This window comes from Apodemus sylvaticus, chromosome 17, assembly GCF_947179515.1.
Source record: "Apodemus sylvaticus chromosome 17, mApoSyl1.1, whole genome shotgun sequence".
In the NCBI taxonomy this organism is placed as follows: Eukaryota; Metazoa; Chordata; class Mammalia; order Rodentia; family Muridae; genus Apodemus; species Apodemus sylvaticus.
The window spans coordinates 12,849,924-12,869,421 of record NC_067488.1 but is presented as its reverse complement, the minus strand read 5'-3'; the positions used below and the strand labels follow the sequence as shown (position 1 = coordinate 12,869,421).

The 19,498-nt window shown below is 40.8% G+C and overlaps 1 non-coding gene and 1 pseudogene across 1 annotated transcript; both read right to left on the bottom strand.

Annotated features, from left to right (window-relative positions):
- Nucleotides 1-11,752: 11,752 nt before the first annotated feature.
- On the bottom strand, nt 11,753-12,147 carry LOC127668102 (histone H3-like; annotated as a pseudogene).
- Nucleotides 12,148-15,830: 3,683 nt separating this feature from the next.
- Nucleotides 15,831-15,981, bottom strand: LOC127668247 (small nucleolar RNA SNORA48). Its single transcript, XR_007974030.1, has one exon. It is a non-coding gene; the product is annotated as a small nucleolar RNA SNORA48 (small nucleolar RNA).
- Between the last annotated feature and the right edge of the window lie 3,517 nt (nt 15,982-19,498).

The following is a 19,498-nucleotide window of genomic DNA, read 5'->3' as shown; positions in this document are numbered from 1 at the left end:
TACAGTTAATACTTAATACTCAGGAAGACTGAATTGAATCAGAGAGAGAGAGAGAGAGAGAGAGAGAGAGAGAGAGAGAGAGAGAGAGAGGAGAGACAATAGTTAACTTTTACTCAGAAAGGCAGTAGATACTTTCTAGTCAGAGACTCAGAGGAGGAATGAGTTAGTTAATTCATCCAGCTAAGGGCTAGATGCTGGAGCGGATCCAGCTACTCGCCCAGGGCTTAGGGTAGCCCCGGGCTGAGGCTAGGGACTACAAGGAACTGATCACCAGGGGCCTCAGAGGGCCTAAGATGGCCCCAGGCATGGCACAGAGAAGAATGCAACCGACAGACTAGGCAGAAGTACTCTTGAAAGACAGCACGAGCCAGACAGCTTCCCAAGCTCTACAATGTTGCCATTTTTGCCAGCGCTAGAATCATCCTTCTTCAGCTTCTGAGCCAACACAACATCCAGACGAAGATGAAGAAGCAGTTTAGCCACATGGGCCCTTGACTTTGGGTAAACACCCTGTATTGCCCGAGAAAACCTAGCTAGCCTTTTACAGACGTATGTGATGTTTAATTTGAGATGTTAACTTGACTGGACTTTGGGAGATACCCGAAAAATACATTCAGATTTCAAACCACCTCTGTGGTCATGTCAGTTTGTAATTCCTGCCGGACCTGTGTCTTCCTGGACCAAAGAATCCTGGTTATTCCACAGCAGACCCATGGTCTGTAACAAAGTTCATATTAGAAAAAAGTACAGAAAACCTAGGATAAAACCCACAGACTATATGAAGTATAACAAACAGAAAAGTCTAAGTGGGGTTGCTTCAATTCTACCCAGAAGTGGGAAGAAAATAATCATGGGCTGCAGACAGAGGGAGGGAGGGACCTTGGTGGGAGAGGGGAGTGGGAAAGGAAAAGTATGAGGTATGGGGGGTAAGAACAGGAGAGAAGTCTAAAGGGCCAAGAGTATGAATGGAAATATGCAACCTTGGCAGGGAGGAAAGTAGGGGGACCCTCTAGAAAGTACCTGAGACCCAGGAGGTAAAAGACTCTTAGAACTCTCTGGGGGTGACCTTAGCCAAAATGGCCAACACTGGGAAGAGGGAACTGTAAAAGTCCACCTCCAGTTGATATACAGGGCCTCAAGTGGATGAACAGGGTTACTTAACCCACTGTCAATATTTCTAATGCAGAACTGTTCCTATCTAAAAGAATGGAAGGGACAAAAATTGAGGAGACTGAAGAAAAAATAGTCTGATGACTTGCCCAACTTGGGATCCATATCATGGGAAAGGGTACCAAGGACTGACACTATTACTGATGCTATGATGTGTTTACTGATAGGAGCCTGGTATGGCTGTCCTCTGAGAAGCCATAACAGCTGCTGACTGAGACAGACACAGATACCTACACTCAACTTTTAACTCTGGACTTAAGTCAGAGCCTCCTAGGGTTGAGTTATGGAAAGGATTGAAGAAGATGAAGGGGAGGGTGACCATATAGAAAGACCAGCTATCTCAACTAACCTGGAACCAAGAGAGCACCCAGAGACTGAGACACCAACCAGGCAGCCTACACAGGATAATTCAAGGCTTCTGACACATATATACCAGAGGAATGCCTGGTCTGGCCTCAGTGGAGAAGATGCACTTAATCCTTGAGAGACTCAGTCCCCAGGAAAGAGGGAGGCCTGGTTAGGGGAGAGAACACTTTCAGAGGAAAGTGGGAGGAAGAATGAAATGAGGAACTGTGGGAGGGAACAGGGAGTTGGGGACAATGGCTAGAATGTAAAGAAATAAAAGAAATAAAGAAAAGAAACATTGCTAAAGTTTAAATTGCACATTGAATTCCACACATTAATAGTGTGAGATTTTAACACCCCACTCTCACCAATTGACAGGTCATCCAAATAAAAACAAAACAGAAAAATTTAAAAACTAACAGACATTAAGAATCAAATGGACCTAACAGGCATCTATAGAATATTTCACCCAAATACAAAAGAATATACCTTCTCAGCACCTCTTGTATCCTTCTCCAAACTTGACCATATAGTCAGTCACAAAACAAACCTCAACAAATACAAGAAAATTGAAGTAACGTCTTATATTTCATCAGACCACCATGGACTAAAGCTCATCTTTAACAATAGAGACCCTGGAAAGCCTACACACTCAATGAAATTGAACAACTCTCTATTCAGTGATCTCAGAGTCAGGGAAGAAATAAGGATGGAAATTAAAGACTTTTTTAATTCAATGAAAATGAAAACATGAAATACCAAAATTTATGAGATATAATGAAAGCAGTTCTAAGAGGAAAGTTCATAACACTAGTGTCTCCATAAAGAAACTAGAAAGTTTTCATACCAGCAATTTAAAAGTATACCTGAAAGCTGTGGAAAAGGAGAAGGAGAAGGAGAGGGAGACAGAAAGGGAGGGGGAGGGGGAAGGAGAAGGAGAAAAATTAAGCACACCAAAGAGGATTAGAAGGCAGGAAATAATCAAAATCAAGGCTGAAATCAAAATTAAAAACAAGAAATCAATGCAAAGAATCAACAAAACCAAGAGCTATTCTTTGAAAACATCACCAAGATAGGCAAACTCTTAGTCAAACTAACCAAAATACAGAGAGGCAGTATCCAAATAAACAAAATCAGAAATGAAATAGGACACATAACAAGAGATACTAAGGAAATTCAAAAAATCATTGTCTTACTTTCAAAGCCTCTACTCTAAAAATTGGAAAATCTTAACAAAATGGACCATTATTTTAGATAGATACCACTGTCTTGAGGGAGGTGGAGGGAATTAGGTAGGAGAGGGGTTGGGGAAGGGATTGGGGGTAGTTCAGGATCATGTGTGGAGAGGGACAAGAGAGATGGCCAGATTCCAGAGAATGAATAGAAATCTACAACTGATGGGGTTAGGATGAGGTGCAAACCTGGAATAAGGAAGGGTAGCCAAGAATCAATGAGGGTAACCTTTGCTATGACTCACAGCATTGGGAATATGGAAATTGAAAAGGCCATTTCCTGTAGTCAAGCAGGAACTCCAGTGGAGCAATAGGGACACCAATTCACTCAAAACTTTCCACCCAAAATTTATCCTGTCTACCAGAAATGTAAGCATGGGGGATAGAGCAGAGCCTGAGGGAACAGCCAACCAATAATCAGCCTACCTTGAGACCCATCTGATGGACAAAAAACATTCCCTGTCACTATTAACGATACTCTGTTATACTTGCAGACAGGAGTTTAGCATGGCTGCCCTCTGAGAGGTTCCATCCAGTAGTTGACTCAGACAAATATAGATACACACAGCCAAACATTGGATGAAGTTTGGGGACTCTTATGGAAGAATAGGAGGAAGTATTGTGGGCCCTGAAGGGGATAATAACTCCACAGAAAAACCAACAGAGTCAGCTAATGTGGATCCTTAGGGCTGAACCACCAATCAGAGAACATACACAGGTGGGACCTAGGCCTCCCTACATATGTAATATATTCAGCTTGGTCTTCATGTGGATCTTGAGCAACTAGAGTGGGAGCTGTTCCAAAAGTCTGTGAAATAGGTTCTTCTAACTTGGCTGCCTTGTCTGGCTTTAATGGGAGAGGATATCCCTAGTTTCACAGAGTTGATATTCCAGTGTGGACGGATACCCAGAGAGATCCCCACCTACTCAAAAGAGAAGGGAGGTGGAAGGGGGAAGTATGTGGGAGGGGTGATTATGAGGGGGCCAGAGAGTAGGTTGTAAAGTGAATACTCAAAAAAAAAAAGAATGAATTAATTAATTAATTAAAAATAAATGAAATAAAATTTTAAAAGAAAGAAAATGTGTAAGATCCTCAAATGGAATTAACATATAAATATTTGCCCATAATCATAAAATATATTGCATGTTTCTTTTAATAAAAGACTTAGAACACTACTATTATGCAAAGAAAAACTTGATACATTTATGGTCGCAAAAAAAAAAATAGCAAAGTTAAGAAAATGGCAATATGTACAGTCCATGATGGAAAATTTTCTTTTTTATTATAAATAGAATCTTTAATGATAACATATTCAAATTTATTCAAATTTACCTGGAAATAACCTCAGAAATATTGTCTTTTGTTCCACTGTTTTGTCTAAAGACAACTTGCCATAATTTACAGTTCCAAAGTGCCATTTTAAAAGTATTGTAATGCACAAGAATCCTGGCAACAGGAATCTCTTCAATGTTGATTCACTTTTATTTTTAAATTGTTGGTTGTTCTTCCTTAAAATTATTGGTTTTACGACAGTAATAACAATGTTGATTTTCATGAACTTGCCACATACTGGGCATGGCACCAAGATAAAATGCTGCTCCTCAGTAGCTGTTATACAAGCTGTATGTCTAATCCTAGATTTCATCAAGGCTGGAGGAGGGTTTATAGTTGATGCCATGCTTGAAATTAAATACCAGTCAAAAACTCTAAGCATTAAATGTTTTAAAATTGAATCCATTTTATTGGATTTAAAATTACTGATGTGAAATGAATAATAACCCTACTCTATGATACAAAATGTTTTTTATTTGTTTCTGATACAAAATAAAATGAAGCATTATAATGAAGGAAATGCATTTTTATAGGTATTTTGATACATAAAATAAAGAGGAAGGAAATGTAAATGACAGCTAATCAAAAGTCAGGATATGACTCCCTCTAGCAAGGTGTCATTGCTTTTCAAAAAGGAAAAAATTAAATTCTTCATCCTGAAATTTTTATTAAGTGACAATATGACAAAAATTAAAATATTTATATGCTGGCAGAGATCATAATTTCTTTTCTATGGTTTAATGTCTTTCAATAGCAAACTTACAGGAACAGCACAAAAGACAGACAACATTAAAAAACATGTACTTACTTGCATATAGCACAACTCAGAAAAGTATAGTGAGCAGTTGAAATCTTCTCTATGACAAAAATGCTACAAACACAATTTAGTTGCCAGCAATAAGAAATTTACATATTAAAAATGTGCTTCTGGTCTGAGCCTGTGCCCTGAGCAGACCTTGGGCACTGATTCCACACACAGTGCTACGAAAGCAAGAGGAAGCTGGACTCCCAAGTACTCTAAGACACCCAGGATCACAGAGGGAGCCCAACTTCCAGGCACTCTGAAACTCCCAGGATCACGGGATCACAAGAACATAGTATCACAGAGGAAGCTTGAATTCCAGAAGATTGGACACACCAAGGAACACTGGAGCTCTGACACACTCAAGACCACAGCTGGGGCCACAACATCTTTCCCAATACCCAGTATAAATGAGATTCACACACACACACACACACACACACACACAGGAACAGGAACCAGGAAAAAACAAACCCTGTCAAGCTAGAAGCAAAGGTTCCTTCCAGCTTGCACCTGCAACCGAGCAAACACAGGGCTCTGGCTCCCACCCACCCCTGCAACACCCAGAGAAAGCTTGACTCCCATGTCCTCTAACACAATCTCAGGATCTCGAGAGCTTGGTCACCTCAGGATTTCAGGATCCCAGAGGCAGATTGACTCACAGGAGCTCTGACACACCCAGAATCTCAGGATCATAGGATCCCTGATTAACAGGATCACAAAGATAGCTGAACTCTGAGGAGTTCTGACACAATCAGAAAAATAGGAGGGACAGACTCCAGTCAGAGACAACAAGGTCAGGTAGCACCAGAGATAACAAGATGGCAAAAAGCAAGCACAAGAACATAAGCAATAGAAATCAAGGCTACATGGCATCATCAAAGCACAGTTGTCTGACTACAGCAAGCCCTGTATACCCTATCACATCAGAAAAGCAACGTTCTGATTTAAAATTACATCTCATGATGATGATAGAGGACTTTAAGACAAACATAAATAACTCCCTTAAAGAAATACAAGAGAACACAGGTAAATGGGTAGAAGCACTTAACGAGAAAGCAAAAAAGCTCTTAAAGAATTAGAGGAAAGCACAACCAAAGAGGTAAAGGAATTGGCCAAAACCTTCCAGAACCTAAAAATGAAACAATAAAGAAATCACAAAGGGAGACAATACTGAAGATAAAAAAAAACTAAGAAAGAGATCAGAGTCGTAGATGAAAGCATCACCAACAGAATACAAGAGATAGAAGAAAGAATCTCAGGTGCAGAAGATACCATAGAAAACATTGACACAACAATAAAAAAATGCAAAATGCAAAAATCTCCTAACCCAAAATATCCAGGAAATAGAGGACACAATGAAGAGGAACCTAAGGATAATAGGTATAGAAGAGAGTGAAGATTTCCAACTTAAAGTATCTAAATATCTGCAAAAAAAATTATAGAAGAAAACTTACATAACCTGAAGAAAGAGAGGCCCATGAACATACCAGAAGCATACAGAACTCCAAATAAATTGAACCAGAAAAGAAATTCTTCCTGTCACATAATAGTCAAAACACCAAATGCATATAAAAGAAAGAATATTAAAAGCAGTAAGAGGAAAAGGTCAAGTAATACTTAAATGCAGACATATCAGAATTACACAGGACTACTCAACAGAGACTATAAAAGCCAGAAGATCCTGGGCTGATGTCATACAAACCCTAAGATAACTCAAATGCCAGCCAGGCTATACCCAGCAAAACTCTCAATTACCATAGACAGAAAGAGCAAGATATTCCATGATGAAACAAATTTACAAAATATCTTTCTACAAATCCAGCCTCTAGAAAGGATAATAGATGGAAAACACCAATACAAGGAGGGGAACTTCATCCTAGAAAAAGCAAGAAAGTAATCTTTCAACAAACTCAAAAGAAGATAGCCACACAAATAAAATTCCACTTGTAACAACAAAAATAACACGAAGCAACAATCACTTTCCTTAATATCTCTTAACATCAATGGACTCAATTCCTCGATAAAAAAGACATAGACTAACAAACTGGATACATACACAGGACCCAGCATTTTGCTGCATACAGAAAAATGCACATAAGTGACAAAGACAGACACTACCTTAGAGTGAGAGACTGGAAAAACATTTTCCAAGCAATGGTCCCAAGAAACAAGCTGGAGTAGCCATTCTAATTATAAATAAAATCAACTTTCAACCAAAAGTTATCAAAAAAGACACAGAAGGAAATTTCATACTCACAAAAAGAAAAATCTAACAAGATGAACTCTCAATTCTGAACATCTATTCTTCAAATGCAAGGGTAACCACATTCATAAAAGAAGCTTTTTACTAAATCTCAAAGGACACATTGCAACACACAATAATAGTGGGATATTTCAACACCCCAGTCTTAGTAATGGAATAATCATGGAAACAGAATCTAAACAGAGATACAATGAAACAAACAGAAGTTATGAACCAAATGGGTTTAACAGATAACTATAGAACATTTCCTCCTAAAACAACAAAAGAATATACCTTCTTCTTAGCACCTCATTGTATCTTCTACAAAATTAACCATAAAATTGGTCACAAGACAGGACTCAACAGATACAAGATGATTGAATAATCCCATGCCTTCATCAGATCACCAAAGACTAAGGCTGGTATTCAATAACAACAAAAACAACAGAAACCCCACATACATATGAAAGCTGAACAATGATCTACTCAATGATAGCTTTGTCAAGGAAAAAATAAGAAAGTAATTAAAGAGTTTTTAGAATTCAATGAAAATGAAGGCACAACATATCCGAATTATGGGACACAATGAAAGCTGTGCTAAGAGGAAAACTCATAGCTCTGAGTGCTTCCTAAAAGAAACTGGTGAGAGCATACACTAGCAGCTTGACAGAATACCTGAAACCTCTAGAACAAAAAGAAGCAAATCCACCCAAGATTAGATGGGAGGAAATAATAAAAAGAAGGTCTGAAATCAACCAAATAGAAACAAAAAGAACTATACAAAGAATCAACAAAACAAGGAGCTGGTTCTTTGAGAAGACCAACAAGATAGATAAATCCTTAGCCAAACTAACCAGAGGGCTCAGAGACAGTATCAAAATTAATAAAATTAAAAATGAAAAGGGAAACATAATAATGGAAATAGAGGAAATTCAAAAAATCATCAGATTCTACTCTGAAAGGCTATACTCAACAAAACTGGGAAAAGTGGATGAAATGGAAAATTTTCTAGACAGATCCAAAGAGCAAAGTTAATCAGGATCACATAAATCATATAAACAGTCCCATAACTCCTAAAGAAATAGAAGCATCATTAAAAGTCCTCCAACCAATAAAAGCCCAGGATCAGACAGGTTTAGTGCACAATTCTATCAGACCTTCTAGGAGGATCTAATATCAATACTCTTCAAACTATTCCACAAAATAGAAATGGAGAGCACAATGCCCAATTTGGTCTATGAAGTCACAATTATGCTTACACCTAAACCACACAAAGGCCCAACAAAGAAAGAGAACTTCAATTTCCCTTATAAATATCTATGCAATAATACTCAATAAAATTCTAGCAAACTGCATCCAAGAACATCTCAAAACAATCATCCATCATGATTAAGTAGGCTTCATCCAGGGATGCAGGTATGGTTCAGTATACAGAAAGCTAACAACATAATCCACTATATAAAGAAACTCAAATTCAAAAAAGACATGATCATTTCATTAGACGCTGAAAAAGCATTTGACAAAATTCAACACTCCTTCATGGTACCTTCATGGTAAAAGCCTTGGAAAGATCAGGAATTCAAGGCCCATATCTAAACATAGTAAAAGCAAAATACAGTAAACAAGTACCCAACATCAAACTAAATGGATAGAAACTTGAAGAAATACCACTGAAAAACTAGACAAGGCTGCCCACTCACTTCCTTTCTATACAAGATAGTGCTTGAAGACCTCACCCAAGTAGTTAGACAACAAAAGAAGGTGAAAGGGATAGAAATTGGAAATGAAGAAGTCAAAATATCACCATTTGCAGATGATGAAATTCCACCAGAGTACTAATACAACTGATAAACTACTCAGTAATTTGCCAAGATATAAAATTACCTCACGCCAATCAGTAGCCTTCCTCTACTCAAAGGATAAACAGGCTGAGAATAAAATAAGAGAAATGAAATCCTTCATGATAGTCACAAATAATATTAAATATGTTGGTGTGACTGTATCCAAGCAAGAGAAAGATCTGCATAACAAGAACTTCCAGTCTCTGAAGAAAGAAACTGAAGATTTCATAAAATGGAAAGACCCACCCATGCTCATGGATTGGCAGATTAATATAGTAAAATTAAGATTAATATAGTAAAATTAATAAAGTAAAATTAATATAGTAAAATTAATATAGTAAGATTGATGTAGTAAAATCCAAAAGCAATCCACAGATTCTATGCAATCTACATCAAAATTCCCACTTAGTTCTTCATAGAGTTGGAGCAATTTGCAAATTCACTTTGAATAACAAAAAAACTAGGATAGCGGAAACTTTTTTGAACAATAAAAGAACTTTTGGGGGAATCAGCATCCCTGACCTCAACCTGTACTAAAGAGCAGTCATGATAAAAACTGCATGGTATTGCTACAGTGAAAGGCACATAGACCAATAGAATAGAATTAAAGACCCAGAAATGAACCCACACACATATGGTCACTTGACAAAGTAGCTAAAACCATCCAGTGGGGAAAAAGACATCATTTTCAAAAACTGGTGTTCGTTCAACTGGCAGTCAGCATGTAGAAGAATGCACACTGTTCCATTCTTATTTCTTTATACAAAGTTCAAGTACAAGTGGGTCAAGGACCTTCACATAAAACCAGATACACTGAATCTAACAGAAGAGAAAGTTGGGAAGATCCTCGAACACATGGGTACAGAAAATTAGTTCCTGAACAGAACATCAATGGCTTATGTTCTAAGATCTATAATAGACAAATGGCACCTCATAAAATTGCAAAGCTTCTGTAAGGCAAAGGACACTGTAAATAGGACAAAAAACGGCAACCAACAAATTGGGAAGAGATCTTTATCAACCCTACATCCGACAGTGGGCTAATATCCAATACATACAAAGAACTCAAGAAGTTAGACTCCAGAGAGTCAAATAACCCTATTAAAAATGGGGTACAGAGCTAAACAAAGAATTTTCACCTGAGGAATATCGAATGGCTGAGAAGCACCTAAAAAAATGTTCAGCATCCTTAGACATCAGGGAAATGCAAATCAAAAAATCCTGAGATACTACCTCACACCGTGAGTCAGAATGGCTAAGATCAAAAACTCAGGTGACAGCAGGTGCTGGCAAGGGTGTGGAGAAAGAGGATCACTCCTCTGTTATTGGTGGAACTGAAAGCTGGTACAACCACTAGAAATCAGTCTGGAATTTCCTCAGAAGATTGGATATGGTACTACCTGAGGACCCAGCTATATACCCAGAAAATGCTCAAACATGTAATAAGGACATGTGCTCCACTATGTTCATAGCAGTCATATTTATAATAGCCAGCGGCTGGTAAGAACCCAGATGCCCTTCAACAGATGAATGGATACAGAAAATTTGATACATTTTCACAGTGGAATACTACTCAGCTATTAAAATTGACTTTATGAAATTCTTAAGCAAATAAATGGAACTAAAGAATATCAGTGTGAGTGAGGTAACCCAATTACAGAACAACCCACATGGTTTTCACTCACTGATAAGTGGCTATTAGCCCAAAAACTCGGAATATCTAGGATACAACTCACAGACCACGTGAAGCTCAAGAAGAAAAAGGCCAAAGTGTGGATGCTTCAGTGCTTCTTAGAAGGGGGAACAAAATATTCACAGGAGGAAATACAGAGACAAAGTATGGAGCAGAGACTGAAGGAAAGGTCATCCAGAGACTGCTCCACCTTGGGATCCATCCCATATAAAGTCACCCAACCCAGACACTATTGTGGATGCCAAGAAGTGCTTGCTTATAGAAACCTTATATAGCTGTCTCTGAGAGGCTCTGCCAGTGCCTGACAAATACAGGGGTGGATGCTTGCAGCCAACCACTGAACTGAGCACAGGGCCCCCAGTGGAGGAGTTGGAGAAAGGCCTGGAGGAGCTAAAGGATTTTCAATCTCATAGGAAGAACAACAATATCAACCAACCAGACCCCCACTCCAGAGCTCCCAGAGACTAAACTATCAACCAAAAAGACACATGGAGGGACCCATGACTCCACCCAAATATGTAGCAGAGGATGGCCTTGTTGGACATCAATGGGAGGAGAGGCCCTTGTTCCAGGGAATGTTTAATGCCCCAGTATAGGGGAATGCCAGGGTGGAGAGGCAGGAATGGGTGGGTAGGTGGGGGGACACCTTCATAGAATCAGTGGGAAGGAGGATGAGATAGGGGGTTTTGGGGGGAGCAACTGGCAAAGGGAATAGCATTTGAAATGTAAATTTAAAAAATATCAAAAAAAAAATTCTGGCATTGTCCAAAAAATTTTAAAAGGTTTATTTATAATTCTTAAATTATAAATATACATGTTAACGTGTTGAAATATGTTCACTGAATGATTTTTCTTGCATTAATGCTTTATAGCTCGCATTTATATTAAAAATTCACACACAAATAAAAGTGGACAAGCTGCCAATACCTGATTCTGTCCTCTATTTTTCTACTTACAATCACATACTTAGGTACGTTTTGACTCCATCAAAACAATAATCTATCATTCAGAACTACTGATAACAAGAAGAAGAGGAGAAAAATTGTTTTTGAGAATGGAATGTTTCTCCTCATAGTGGACTCCTGAGCATGCTACCCACGTATGCGACATGCTAGCTGGATATCTTTTGGTATAATTGTTACACATTTGTCATGGGTAACACAGGATGGGATCTTTAAAAAGACCAACTTGATAGACCTCACTTGCCCCCTGAACTCTGGAATCGCAGATCTGTTTTGAAGACCTGAGCAATATCTTGCACCACTCGCTGGAGGGGGAGCTTGTGAATCAGAAGTTCAGTGGACTTCTGATAGCATCTGATTTCACAGAGCGCCCCAGTACCAGGCCTGTAAAGATGAGGTTTCTTCGCCCGTCCAGTGGGGGGCACACTTTTACGAGCAGCTTTTGCAGCCAGTTCTTTCTTGGGAGCTTTACCACTGGCGGATTTGCGGGAAGTCTGCTTTGTATGACCATGGTATGAGAACATCCTTACTTAACTCCCTTCCCCTTCAGCTGGAGCTCCTCAACAAGACAAGGAAAGGCAGCACTGGCATTAGAGGGAATGGCAGTGCAAGCACAATGGAAAGGTGGCTTTCTACACAGCAGTCAGCAATCACTAGATGTTAAGAGGAGACTCTCCTAAGAGAACAGCTTTTTCATTCTAAATAATGGATGAGCCTGAGGTCATAGGGGTCAGTGTCCTCATCCCTTAGATAGTTTGCCGACCAGGTCAGACATGGGACGAGGTGAGTATGAATGATCTGAGTTGCTTGGGTAATCAATGAGTGTCAGTTAAAATAGAGGAGAGTGGAAAGTTATTTTGGAAATAAATTAATATCTGTAGTATATTATAACAGATATTCAATCTGATTGATTTTTTTGGAGCTACAAGATAGGACTGCTACAAACCATTTTTTTTCTGTTTCTATTAAGGAAAAATATGTCCTGGAAATTGTGAACTATAACTAAGTAGGATCCAGTTCTAACTTTCTCAGGGATGTAAACTTCATACAAAACAAAAGCATTTAGAGGATGTTTATTTCATTTGATAGCTTTTATATATTCTAGAAGGAATTTTGGTATATTTTCTACTTGCTGTGGTCTTCACTTTTTAATTTTGTTTTTACTTTTGAATTGCATTTCATAATTGAAGAAAATAAAATAAACCTTTTTTGTAAAACCCAAATCAAAAGGCTGAATTTATTCATATTATAAAATAAGCACAAAGGTTTTTTTAGTATTTTAAAATTTTAGTTAGAATACTCCTTCAAATTATAGGTTTTTAATTTTTTTATTGATTCCTTGTGTTTCATATAATACCTCAGTCCCTTTGTCTCCCATCCCCTCATATCTGACCTTCACCTGCATACCCCCCAAAAAACCACACAAACCAACAAACAACAACAAAAAGCATAGAAAACATGTCATCATGGAAACTGTATTATGTCACAGTGTGTCTCAGAGTATATTCCTCTGTCCACACATCTTCACTTGCAAATGTTCATTGCAATGAGTCCTTGGTCCGTTTTTAGATCTCAGGTTTCTGTGACACCGTCAATATTAAAATCTTCATTTGTATTCCTCTCTGTTATCTTGTCGTTAGTCTATGTCACGGAGGACCTGCAGTTTTGGAAGAGCAGAACTGGCCCTTTCACGTGTCCCAGCCATTTTGCAGATGATAACATTTTGGGATGGGCTGGTTCAGAGGCCTGGGTTTGGACTTGAGTGGTAGCTGAGCTGGTCAGCCTGCCTCTGCACTCCTGATCTCATGCTCCTGAGGCCAGCGCATCCACACCCACACAGCTTCAGAGCCAGATCTACTGTGCTGCCCAGTCAAGGTTCAGGGCCCAATCTCCCAAGTGCTGCAGGTTGAGAGAGACCGAGTGAGCCAGCTCTCTGCCTCCAATCCTCTCGGGGCTGGCTCACTAGTGCCTTCACCCTCAGAGTCAGCTCCACAAGCAAGGTGCATGGCCCACTCTTCCTCCTGAGCACTGCAATAGGGGAGGGGGAGGGCCAGCTCACCCACTTTCAGAACCCCAGGGCCGGTTCTCCTGACAGGCATATGTGATGATGTGCAAAGGAGGGGCATCACCCCTCCACTCATGTCACCTCATGGTAGATGAAGCTCTGTCCTTGGGACTGGCTCACATGAGCTCCTGCCACCAGGGTCGGCTCTGCAGTACCATCTGTAGGGTTATGGGTATCGCATCTGCTCCCCGACAGGGCTAGGCTGCTCAGGGGAAGTTTGACCACACTTACACTGAGCCGTAGGGAAGCCCTGGGACACAGCTCCGAGGTTGGGGAAGTACAGTCTGAGGTACAGGGCAGCCAGAGCTGACTCAGGGGTCCCCGGGCCTGCAACGAGACCAGGGCCATCTGGTTGTCAGGCTCTTAGGCATCTAGGCTGGAAACCACAGAAGAGCTGTGAATGGAGTGGGAACCTGCAGGCTGGTTCTAGCCCGGGAATGGGGGAAAACGGTAGCTCCCGCTGGTCCTGAGGGGAAGGTACTTGGCTCGGTGGGCAGCCCTCCTGGGCTTGGTCATGGAGTGCAGAAAGATCTTCTGCAGAAAATAGCAGCTCTATAGGTGATGGGCTTCTCCGAGGTTCCCCATGGCAGATCCCTATGAAATGAGGGAGTCCATGGTTTTAAGATATTTATTGTCATGGCAGCAAGTGGATGAGTAAAATCATACCCCACTTCTCAGGGTCGGCCTGAGATGAAATACCTTTTGCAGGGAGGAGTGTCTGCGAAGGAGAGTTATTGTCTTAAGTCCTCCAGGCCTTTAGGTACTTCATTAAAATGAAGATGTGTCTTGAGCCTATGTGAACACAGGTCACATCCTCTACAAGTAGAGGGTCTTGGGGCATTGCCTATATGTAACTGAGGGACACAAATCTATGAGGGGCTGCGGCTAGTGACAGGGACCTGGTGCCCAGGAACAGGCCAAATGCCTACTGTCCCTTCATGGTCTCTGGGGTTTCAAGCCTTAGCTCAACCGGGAACCAGGCAACCTTTCACAGTCCCACATCTATCCAGACATTGCGCAGGGTCTTCAGTCTCAAGTGCTGCAGCTGATAAGAGGCAGGCCTAGCTTTCCCAAGCTCATGTCCCTGTAGGCAGCTTCCCCCACTGCCACAGGTGACAAAGGGCAGAAGTGGGTGCTGTCAACTCTGTGTCCCACCCCGTAGCAGGTGAGTGACATTGTCAGCTCTTCTACACTCATACTCCCACAAGGGCCAGCTCCACTGTGCTACCTCGGTGAGGCATAGTGCCATCTTTCTTGAGTGCTACCCTCATGAGAGATGAGGCCAGCTTTCCAGAGCACTGCATCTGTTGAGGGGAGGAGCTGGTTATGTTCTCCTGAATATTGACGTGGTCCCTGGTGGCTGCTCCAACCAGGAATATCCCCATGTTCTCTAATAGTACCTTTCTCTGGTGATTTGTATATGGTCAGCCCAGGGAATGATACTATTAGAAGGTGTGGCCCTGTTGAAGTAGATGTGTCACTGTGGGCATGGGCTTTAAGACCCTCATCCTAGCTTCCTGAAAGCCAGTATTCTGTTAACCACCTTCAGATGAAGATGTAGAACTCTCAGCTCCTTCTATACCACACCTGCCTGAATGCTGCTGTGTTTCCACCATGATGATAATGGACTGAACCTCTGAAGCTGTAAGTCAGCCCCAATTAAATGTTGCCCTTATAAGAATTGCTTTTATCATGGTGTCTGTTGACAACAGTAAAACCCTAACTAAGACATTGACATCCACAGACATTGACACCAAACACTGCTGCTAAATAGTGACTCAGACATGGCTCTATCAACTCGGACTGGGACCTCACCGTGGCCAAAGGTGGCAGGGCTGGCCACTCACAACATGCTCCTCCTCTCCGCACTCCAGTCTCCAGTTAAATCTCTCTTCATAGTGTTCAAGCCACTCACCTTCTCTTTCTTCCCCATTTGACCACCACATACTTGACCATTGTGATGACTCACCCTGCAAGCTAGCCACATGGCCGGCAGACCCCTGGATGACATCCCCCGTCCTGACTGTATGGCCTACCTGTTCTGAGCACTGGAGGACATATCTGTGGATGGCATGGCAGTCCACAACTCTCTTTCTCCTTCTGTGCTTAGATGCCTGGACCTGGTTTTATTGGATTTTACTTTTATGTGTCCTGGGCATAAAAGAGTTTAGCCACCAAGCCACCAAGCCAGGCATCCAGCTAGGATGAACAAAGAATCACCATCTGCTCAGCCCCTGACTGATATAAGAATAACATCACCAACAAGGTGTCTCTTTGCTCATTGCCAAAGGGAAGGAAATTAAGTAATTTGATTAAATTATCTGATTTGTAATATAAAAGTGGGAGCTAGGGATAATTTCCTAGAGAGCTCTATTGTGTAGGCAAACAAAACGATAGTACAATTTTTTCAATGTCGTTATTTTATATGTTTAGTTTAAAGCCTGAGAATCTTGATTTTGTAAGCACATTAGCTTAAAAGACACAAAATCATTCTTTATCATTTTTTCCTCATGCAAATTGCTACTTTACTTCCCTAAGCATTTTATGCTATTTATTTTTGCTGACAAAGATATCTCAACACACATGTATGAGTCTAAATACCATATTGTCAAGTGGGATCTAGATGCAGCACATAATAAAAAATGTCAACTCACTCCATTATCCAGGGACACCCTTTGCAAAAGCATGCTTTATGAAGTTCTTACTCTTTATTGACTTTTAGTGAGAAAACAAAAAAGAGAGAAAGCACACTTCAAAATGGCATAACTCTTTAGATGGTATTCATGTTTTAAAAACTGTCGCTAACACTTGAGCTCTCTGTAATATCCAGAAGGGTGTTTTAAAGTCCAGATGGAAAAGCTGGGTGTTAAAATGGACTTTCATAAAAAATTAAATATTTTCTTTATTTACATTTCAAATGTTTTCCCCCTTTTTGTCTCCCCTTCAGAAACCCCCCATCCCTCCACCCCTGCCTCTATGAGGCCCCCACCATTCACCCACCTACCCACTCCCATCTTCCTGCTCTGGTATTCCCCTACACTGGGGAATTGAACACCCTCAGGCCCAAGAGCTGCTCCTCCTACTGATGGCCGACAAGATCATCCTCTGCCACATATGTGGCCAGAAACATGGGTCCCTGAATGTGTACTCCTTGGTTGGTGGACCAGTCGCCATGAGCTCCTGCGATACATACGGCCTGTTGTCACTGTGCTCCCCTCATGGGGCTGCAAACCCCCTCAGCTCTTTCGGTCCCTTCTCCAACTCCTCCATCGGGGACCCCACACTGAGTCCAATGGTTGGCTGCAAGCATCCTCCTCCTTATTTGCCAGGTCTTGGCAGAGCCTCTCAGGAGACAGCCATATCAGGCTCTTGTCTGTGAGAACTTCTTGGCATTTACTTAGTGTCTGGCTTTGGTAACTGCTTATGGGATGGATCCCCAGGTGGGACAGTCTCTTGCTGGCCATTCCTTCAGTCTCTTCTCCACATTTGTCACCATATTTCCCCCTGTGAGTATTTTGTTCCCCCTTCTAAGAAGCAATGAAGCATCTACACTTTGGTCTTTCTTCTTCTTGGGCTTTATTGAGTCTGTGAATTGAATCTTCAGTATTACAAACATTTGGAGTAGTATCCACTCATCAGTGAATACATACTGTCCCTTCCCCCACAGCATTGAGCTGGACTTCTCAGCTCCCACCCTTCCGCTGGTGTTACCCAGCCTATTCAAGCTGCGACATTCCTGGCTGGCAGCCTCCACCCTTCCGCTGGTGTTATCTCTGGCCCTTGTTCTGTTGAGAACAATACAGCCACTTTCACCTTGACAACCAAGGCTGCCTCAGGGCAGTCTCACCTGGAGACCAGCAGAGACCTGTGTGACTGGAAGCAGGCATCCCACTGAGAAGAAGAACCAAGGAATTTGCGGCCATTGGGGGGCGGGGCAGGGTTGTTTTCTAAAAGACTATATATATTGGCTAAATAATAGTAAAGTTAGTCTTGATCGGCAAACTGTCGTCTTGACTCAATTCTCTTTCGTCGCCTTCCCATTTATCCCCAGAATTCTCTTCCAGGTCTCCAGTTCACATGTGGCCGCAGGCAGCTACAACATACCATGTGTGTTCTTTTGTGACTGAGTTACCTCATTCAGGATGATATTTTCAAGTTAAATCTATTTGCCTGAGAATTTCAGAAAGTCATTGTTTTTAATGGCTAAGCAGTATTCCATTGTGTAAATGTACCACATTTTCTGTATTCATTCTTCTATTGAGGGACATCTGGGCTGTTTCCAGTTTCTGACTACTATAGATATGACTGCTATGAACATAATAGAGAACGTGTCCTTATTAAATGTTGGAGCATCTTCTGTATATATGTCCACGAGTGGTATAGCTGGACCCTATGTGCCATTTTCTGAGGAACTGCAAACTGATTTCCAGAGTGGCTGTATCAACTTGCAGTCCCACCAACAACGGAGGAGTGTTTGTCTTTCTCCACATCCTCGCCAGCATCTGCTGTCCCCTGAGTTTTTCATCTTAGCAATTCTGACTGGTGTAAAATAGAATCTCGGGGTTGTTTTGATTTGCATTTCCCTGATGTCTAAGGATGTTGAACATTTCTATGGGTGTTCCTCTGCCATTTGATATTCCTCAGTTGAAAATTCTTTGTTCAGCTCTGTAACTCAGGGTGGCACAGGGTCAGTTCTGGGAGCAGACAGAGACCAGACATATCCTGTCCCTGGCTGCTCCTCATTTCCTGTGTGCTGAGGGCTCTGAGCAGGTCCCTTTATAACAGGAGTGGTGGTCTTACTTATGCTCACAGGCATGTCTGTACTCCTAAAAGACCAGCTCTTTGGTCTATTTGGGTATGGGGCGCTGTGGCACAGGATCAGCTCTGGGTGCAGATGATACCTGGAAGCTAAAATGGACATTGAAAGCTAGGCTTTCAAATTATCTATTTCACTAAGCACTCAATGAGTATTAAAGACCACAAGTTTTTTGTTTGCTTGCTTGTTCCTCTGTTTGTCTGTTTATTCCTATATCTTTGTACTTAGGCAACTATGGAAACTTCCCAGCTATGAGATTGTTGGGTTAAAAGAAAAATAATTTTAAAAGTGCATAATGGACTTGAGATATGATTCAGTGGATAAAGTACTTGCTGTGTAAGCACGAGGACATGAGTTCAAATCCCTCAGACCCACCTCAAAGTGAGGTATAGCAACACAAATTATAAAACTTGTTCTGAGAAAAATGGAGATTTGCAAGTCCTGGGGCTCACTGGGTTGTCAGTATATAACCAAAAGGTTGAGACAGAGCCTCTCTCAAAAAGTACAGCAGTGGATGAAGTCTTTGAGAGCTGACCTCTGCCATATGTACACACACACACATGTGCATACACATACACACACACACACATACACACATATGCACATACACACATACATACATCAAGAAAGTAAAATAAAGTTTGCATAAATAAATTCTCCAAATTTTTCAATAATTAATCTAACTAAAATGTTTCATATGCTTGCTCATATTCTAGTATACTTTTTAGCACTGAATTAAGTCACTTAAGCTTTACAAAACTAATGGGTTAGGAAAATATGTCTCATCATTGTTTGTTCCTTTAGTTGTGAGCAATAGAATATTTCACACAGTTCTTGATATTTTCTCAGCGTCATATCTATAGCTAAAACCTGTGACTTTACATTATAAAAATTCTATCTTAAAGAATGAAAAATGTATACATAATACATGATATTTTAATATTTCAAATATTATCCAAATAACTAGTGTCATATCTGATTTGAATGGACCAAC